Below are 7,870 nucleotides of genomic sequence, written 5' to 3'. Positions count from 1 at the left end.
GAGAGTCGGCTCACCAGCAGCGAGCTCACGGCCCAAAGGGCCCTAGTGCAGCACGCGAGCGATGCAGCGCGACTCAGTGGAGCCTTGGAATAGGGGCCCACCCTTGCTGAAGAAAAGTCTCCAGTCGCCAGCGCCAGGAAGATGAAGACGACGGAGACCTCGTAACCGCGAAACTCTCGAAAGACTCAAAAGTTTTCCCTCCCTCCCTACTCCTTCAATATCACGCGCAAAGTACGTTTTCTTCCCTTAGCGTGCGATCGCGAAATACGCAGTTGCTGCCAAAGAACAACGCCGCCCGCGCTCCCTCCCTCCTGTTCTGCCACCGCTTTTAGTGTGACGGAAGGCTGCGCATTTCCTCTCATCTTTCCGCCCCTACGCACACCAGATTGAGCCGTGATCGTCGGCTCCCCTCGCGCGCTTTCACTACAACATACGGCGTTCGGCGACGGTGTTATCGTCCTTGGACTTCGCTCCCTATCGTGAAAGCAGATCGCTTTCACGATAGGAAGCGCGCAGCCGCCCAATAGGCAGTTGCTAGCAGCACACGTAGGCACACGAAGGCATGTAGGCACACGAACGCTCTTTTTCTTTGGAAACCACTGCAGTGGCTTTAACGGGATTTATTGCATCTAAAAAAGTTAAAACATAATAAATATAACAGGTAAGTTTTCAATACATGCCGCCCCTCTATAAAAATGTCACAAATTGCGAAATTAAAAAAAGGAACTTCTACAAATAACCATTGAAATGTTGTTGGCACATTGTTCATGAATTAAAAAAAATATGGGGTTTTACGTGCCAAAACCACTTTCTGATTATGAGGCACGCCGTAGTGGAGGACTCCGGAAACTTAGACCACCTGGGGTTCTTTAACGGGCACCTAAATCTAAGTACACGGGTGTTTTCGCATTTCGCCGCCATCGAAATGGAACCGCCGTGGCCGGGATTCGATCCCGCGACCTCGTGGTCAGTAGCCCAACCCATAGCCACTGAGCAACCACGGCGGGTGTTGCTGAATTGTTCACTCAATAACCTTTCAACAATACCTCAATAATTTATGAAAAAAGCACACAGCAACAATTCAACAATAAAGTATTTGGTAACTTCACAACAAAAAGTCGTTGACTAAACGCTGTTGCCATATAGTTTAATAGTACTGAGTATTATGGAGCCATAGTTGAGTACTTCAGAACAGGGGCTCTATTCTGGACACGCATGGCGGCTGCACAGCCGCGATTATCCGCCATGTTTACTCTCTTATTGGCTGTGGCGAGCTCACGTGCCTTGAAATTTTTGCCGGGAAACGGAAGTTTTGCGAAATGTCATTTTGCGTTTTCATCAAGATGACGAAACGTGACGTGAAGCTGCAAATGTTATGGACTAATACATTTTTTTTGTCCTTGGCAGATATATTGTGATGTTAGCGCTTCAAAAAGAATGTGAGCGGTAGCGTGCAGAAGCCAGTGCAATGCATCTGCAATTGCGCGTATATGTGGTGGCGATTCAAGATATGCGCCATGCCAGCTTGCTGATTGGCTGAAGGAATATCTCATGAGGAGCGTCACAGGAAGGGCTATTTCGTAAACGTCATTTTGACGATGCGTGACGTTGCGCTGGGCCGCCATTGCTGAGATTTTCCGCCATAATTTTTGCTGCGACGAGCCGCGCGAATTATGCTAATGGGCAGCCATATGCAATGGCAGCTGAGAGGAATGCGTATCGCCACATTTTCCCCGTCGTTTGGCACTACGAAAATCTTTTGTTCATTACGCGTGCTCATAGTATTTGCATCGCTCTCGGGTGGTGTTGGCATTTGTGTTTGGAGCCATCATTTTTTAAAAGAACGCGTTTATACGAAATAATATTGGTTGAACATAGCAAACTTTCGGCAATGTTGTCCACTTTTCACTGCTGCATTTCTATTGTAATCAAGATTAATGCCTTTTCGCACAATCAAAAGTTATGACAACGGTATCTTTCTAATTTACAAAAAGAAATGTACGCAAGGCGGCGCCTTGAAGTTTCCTCCGTCGGTGCGAGTAACTAGCGAAATGAACAAGAGATGGCAACGCCGGCGCTTGCGTCGCTCTAGTGGATATCTCTGGCGTGCGCAACGCTATCGGTGATATGCGGCCGTTTCTCAGCCAGCCGAGTCGGGCTGAGTCACTTGCGTTTCACGAGATAGCGATAACGACGCCTAGAGCGTGCGCGCATCACCACTGGTAGGTCGCGTATGTTGTCTTAAGCAAGAAAACAAGCGCGTTGGCGCCAACATGCGATGACTCATTCCGTTTTCCGGGGACACGCATCCTAGCTATTGAAGCAGACGATGGCTTGTACGCAGCAGACGACGGAAGCGAGAAGCGTTTTTGACGGAATAATTATACGCTTTGAGATAGCTGCTTTATTTTTACTGCGGAGGAAAACTGTTTTGCTTTACCGATAACGCTATATTCAGTGCCTTCATTTCAATTTCTTAGGCGAAACGTCAAGTTGGCGTCACGTTACGTAAGCAAAACTGGGCCACCAGCGCCATTTTGTTTGCGTCGCGCCTACGTCACGCATCAAAGAAAATGGCGGAATGTCCAGAATAGCGCCCCAGTAGAGTCGTTGACTAAATTCTGTTGACATATTGTTGAATTATATTGAGTATTATTGAGCCATTGTTGAGTGTTTAGAACAATAAAGTCGTTGACTAATGAATGCTAACTTATTGTTGGGTAATGTTGAGTTTTATTGAGCAACAGTGAGTTTCGAAATATATGTGAAAAACACACGCACATGTGTATGCGTGCCTCTTGCACATATGTATTGTTTAGTTGATCACTTTGTGACCATTGCATATATACAGGGTGTTTCACGTTACTTGAACCATAGATGTATCTACCGAGTGGGCAGGGGAACAGTGCACTCTCTGCCCTTCATGTAGATACGCCTATCAGCGGCGATAATTAGGAGTGGCGCCCTCTCGCGAGTGACGTCACGGCCAGGACGCCGCTCGCTCGGCTCGCTCGGCTGCCGCACGCACTCGTTCCCTTTGTGTAAGCTTGGGGCATGGGTGGCTCGAGCCATGCTTATTGAACGATATGTCGGCTTCTTTCTGCGGCCATGTCTGAACCACAGTTCCTTCGCCTAAAGCGTATGAGTCAATAAAATTTGCGGCTTGGATATCGCAAGCTACGAAGCGCTGAAGGAGTCTACTGGCATTGCAATGGATATATGAGCCGTGTCTGTCCATAAACTTTGTGTAAAAGGAATGTCTCAAAATTCAACACGTGAAGTTGCGTGTGACGCCTCGCTAAACACTTAACATTCCCTTAGTATTTAGCTACGAAACTTTGCATTTTACATGGAAGAAAAATCTTGGTAATTGGCCTCAGCATGTTATCCGTGCCAGAAAGACACTGCCCAACGAAGCTGTCATCGTGATTCTTATTACTTTGGTGTGTTGTACTATTAAAATATGACCATTCAATAATGCGTAAAAAAACAGTTAGCCGCGCATTTCTTATGAAAAAGTTTGCTGCTACTTTCATCACCCTCTGAAACAGGCTTCCAAAAAACGAATTGCTAATGGCTGCTAACACGACGGCGCGTCATGTAGAGTATTTACATAGGTAATTCACAAACACCATAGTAGCAATCACCTGAGAGAAAAGGTTCATTGTTAAGATCGAGAGCCAATCAATTGCAAGTGATGAAATGTTTCATAGTGGCCCTCAGTAGCCTTTATCGGCAATATGGCCCACCCCTGATCACGTAATGGTAGCAACCGACTGTCGTTCTTTCTTTTCAGCGGGAAAAACGATGTATTTCTCTCAATATACGTAAATATACTTTCGTTATAGTTGTGTTTAGGGCAGGTAGTGACGGCGGATCCGGATCATGAGACGGAAATAATCAGAAGAATAAAAATGGACTGGGGCGCGTTTGGCAGGCATTCTCAGATAATGAACGGCAGGTTGCCATTATCCCTCAAGAGAAAAGTGTATAACAGCTGTGTCTTACCAGTACTCACGTACGAGGCAGAAACCTGGAGGCTTACGAAAAGGGTTCTACTCAAACTGAGGACGACGCAACGAGCTATGGAAAGAAGAATGATAGGTGTAACGTAAAGAGATAAGAAAAGAGCAGACTGGATGAGGGGACAAACGCGAGTTAATGACATCTTAGTTGAAATCAAGAAAGAGAAATGGGCATGGGCAGGACATGTAATGAGGAGGGAAGATAACCGATGGTCATTAAGGGTTACGGACTGGATCCCAAGGGAAGAAAAGCGAAGCAGGGGGCGGCAGAAAGTTAGGTGGGCGGATGAGATTAAGAAGTTTGCAGGGACGGCACGGCCACAATTAGTACATGACCGGGGTTGTTGGAGAAGTATGGGAGAGGCCTTTGCCCTGCAGTGGGCGTAACCAGGCTGATGATGATAGTTGTGATATTTCTTAGTTAGAATAAATAACTTCATTAAACTTTCAAGTGCTAACGTATGGTTTTATTTGGTTGCTTAAGGCGTTTAACCAAACAAAAACCACAAAAAATTTTAGGCGACCCTAATCTCATTGTCTCAGGTGTCTCTTAGTGGAACTCTAACCTCGGTGTTGGTGTTCTTTAGGTTAACTTTAGGTGAACGCAACGCACGACCCGAACTCAGAGGAAACTGTTTTCCACTAATTAGCCGTTTAAATACCATGCCACCTTCTTGTGTGTGACGTCATTACTTACACTTTCTACTTCCGGGTTTCCAGGAATTTCGCCAAAGTCGGGCTCACGTGGCGGACCCCTAAAGTCTACGACTCAGGGACTTGGTGTGCAATACCTAGTAATTTCTATTGAATTCTAATTATTGCAGAAACTTCAGTAACTCGCAACTAAACTTATGCTCTGATATCATATCTATAATGAAAGCCGTTAATTTTGTACTGTTTTTTCTGATTCATATTAAATTTAGTTCAAGCTCAGCGATTTCTAATTAATTCTAATTATTACATACACTTCAATAACTCAACTTGCAACTAAAGTTGCGAGCTGATATCATAACTATAATGGAACTCATGAATTTTGTACTGCACTAATTTGAAAAATACTTTTTTTCTAGTTTATTGTGATTATCGTTTCCGGTCATCTCAGGGATTTCTAATTAATTATAGCTGTTCCAGACACTTCAGTGACTCAACTTGTAACTAAACTTGTGCTCTGATATCATTTCTGTAACGAAACCCATGAAGTTTGTACTCTACTATATTTTTCCTTTATTTTTTTATTTATTTCGAATTTCTACCCCGATCGTCTCAAGAGGCGAACCGGAAGTGCTGCGCAAGAAACAAGCGTGTCACTCGATGCTCGTGGCACTAAAACGAAATAGCTAGCCCCAATCGTAACTCACAACGAATAACTAGAATGGTTACCAAGACCTGATCAACACCCGGCGTTCCAAGTGCATCGAAATGCACCCCTCAACAGCAAAAACTTCCAGAACACGGGTTATGTAAAAAAAGAAAAAGGAAATACAGAAAGGAAAATAAAACAGAAAGCGCCAGTTCGTTTTATGGCGAGCGCACACTACGAAGCTCGCGTCGGAACTGTAGCGAGCAGGCGACGACAGCACCGTTGCCGCTGACAGGGCTGACATTCTTATCGGATTCCGTTTGCAGCCGCCTATTTTTTTTTGTTTCTTTGTTACCACGCACTCCGCTTATCAACGAGGCAGGACTCGGCGCGCGCGAGACACCAAGAATCCCGCCCTCCCCTCGTGGCGCATATCTGAAACGGGAGGCGAACGTGTTGTTTCGCCGCGTCTAAGGTCGACGTAGTGTTCGCATGGGCGTGCTGGTGCTCAGAGTCGCTGGACAAAGGCACCCTTACGTAGTTCAAGCAGTGCTCGCTTTCGGGATACAATACTTCGGCCACTGGATGCGTTGAAGGTGAGCGCAAGATTTCACTCGTTCTTTTCGATTCCGACACCACGCTATGATGGCGAGGCACGCTATGTTCGCGAAGCCCATCAGTTCACTACAATTTTGAATTGAAACCATAAATCATTTTTACAGTGCCAGCTGGAATGGCTAAAATATTCTAGAGCTACTACAGCGCAGCTTAAATTGCCTAGAAAAGGAAAATTCAAGCACCTTCTGTCTTACCCTGTCTCGATCCAGCGTTTAATTATACAAACGGATAACTATTCGCTTCGTCGGTGCATAAAAGAGAACCTTGCCCAACTGCAGGCTAAATAAAGTTTGCTCCAATCCAATTGCAAACATTCATACAGAAAGCACCACCAGCCTTGCATATATTTTCACTTCATTTCTGACCCTCCACCGGGGAATCTTGATATCTTCAATATGTCTACATATTTCGACAAAATGTCGCGGGCCAAATATCAACACTTGTCCACAACTTCCTCAATAATGTTTCAACAACTCCCCAATGTGCTTTCAATACAGTTTGTTGGCGTTGAACAGTGATATTTCAATAAACTTTCAACATTTTTTGTAAGGAAAAACAAGTGAAACAAGTGACAACAAGTGAAACAAAACGCTAACACAATTATCACAAGTTTGTCAACTGCTCTTAAGGTACAAATAGAGCACATTGACCTGAAATGTAAAAATAAATTTATTAGGACTATTGCGAAACGTTCACAACCATAACTAATTCACGTAAACTATAAATATATGCGTCAAAATTTTGAGCCTGCATGTCATGCTCTATAGATGCAGTTTACAGAGCTGTGATAAGTTTTTTGGTGCAGAGGTAGGCAATCATCAATTTGGTGCCTCCATTTTCTTAGAAGTTACTTATTTCCGACAGTTCTTGTATAACACATCACATCGTTAGTCGAAATTCTGTTTCCTGGGAGTTGCGAGAATTTAACTTTATCCTTCAAATACTATTAGAACCGTGCAAATAAACTCGGTGGTTGTCTCATAGAAGCCTTTTACATGGATTTCAATAAGGAAATCGGAGTGTGCCGCAGGCTCAAGCTTCCTCTAAAGCTGTTAGAACTTGTGTTTTCGTTGCAGCTCGATCTAGGCTGTTACGTTTATGAGGCAGAAGGGACGTCGACCTCGAAGGCCCAGTTAATCACCTAGGTTTGCGTATCTGCACTGATGCCTTCTATAGAAACATCTCTGCCTTTCCTTATTTCTGCAAGATAACTCCTTGGGTGAGCTGGCGCTTACTGCAAGACATGATTTGGTTACAACCAATAGAGAACGCCAGTTTGAATCAGCACTATTCAATAATCTGCTCACCCTCCTAGGCACATCTCACATAGGCACCACAGTATATTACCCCATCGCCAATGTTCTTGTTGACCGTTTTCACTGCGCCATGAAGACCTCGCTCGTAGCACAGCCTGACGCCACTCACTGCTTCACATCACTACCACTGGTTATGCTAAGTCTTCGGGCAACACTCAAGCAGGATATGCGCTGTACCTGCCGAGATGGATTTGGAGCACCACTACGTCTTCAAGGGAAGTTCTTGCGCCCTACGGTTTTAACCTGGGGCCTTGACCCCACCAACTACATCAACAGGCTGCGAGCTTCATGCCAAACACTTCGTTCTCCTGAACCGCGCTGCCATCACCGTAACGCATTGAATATTCCGAAAGAGCTGGCGAGTCCTCTTATGTTTTCGTCCACCGTGAGTACGCACGGAAGCCCCTGCAACGCCCTTACGATGGTCCATACCGTGTCATTCATCGTGCCGACAAGCATTTGGACTTAAATGGCCGACAGGACATTATCTCTGTCGATCGCCTCGAGCCTACGTTCGTTGAGGACCTACTCCCTCAGTCATCGGATGACCGGTGCTACATTAGCCCAGAGCCGGTTGGCCCTCGTCAGTCTTCAAGTACACTTCAACTCCT

General features: G+C 45.2%; 1 protein-coding gene across 2 annotated transcripts in view; it reads left to right on the top strand.

Moving 5' to 3' along the window:
* Positions 1-5,645: 5,645 nt before the first annotated feature.
* Positions 5,646-7,870, top strand: part of LOC135913033 (juvenile hormone acid O-methyltransferase-like) — a 59,042-nt gene continuing 56,817 nt past the window's right edge. The window contains exon 1 of one of the 2 annotated variants that reach the window (XM_070532218.1): positions 5,646-5,921. The gene's annotated coding sequence lies outside the window, so the exon portion shown is untranslated. The remainder of the gene's footprint in view (positions 5,922-7,870) is intronic. The other variant, XM_070532217.1, reaches the window with a different exon arrangement.

The sequence above is a fragment of the Dermacentor albipictus genome, chromosome 1 (assembly GCF_038994185.2).
Source record: "Dermacentor albipictus isolate Rhodes 1998 colony chromosome 1, USDA_Dalb.pri_finalv2, whole genome shotgun sequence".
Classification (NCBI taxonomy): Eukaryota; Metazoa; Arthropoda; class Arachnida; order Ixodida; family Ixodidae; genus Dermacentor; species Dermacentor albipictus.
Note: the sequence above shows the minus strand (reverse complement) of the source record. Positions and strands in the feature narration are given on the sequence as shown.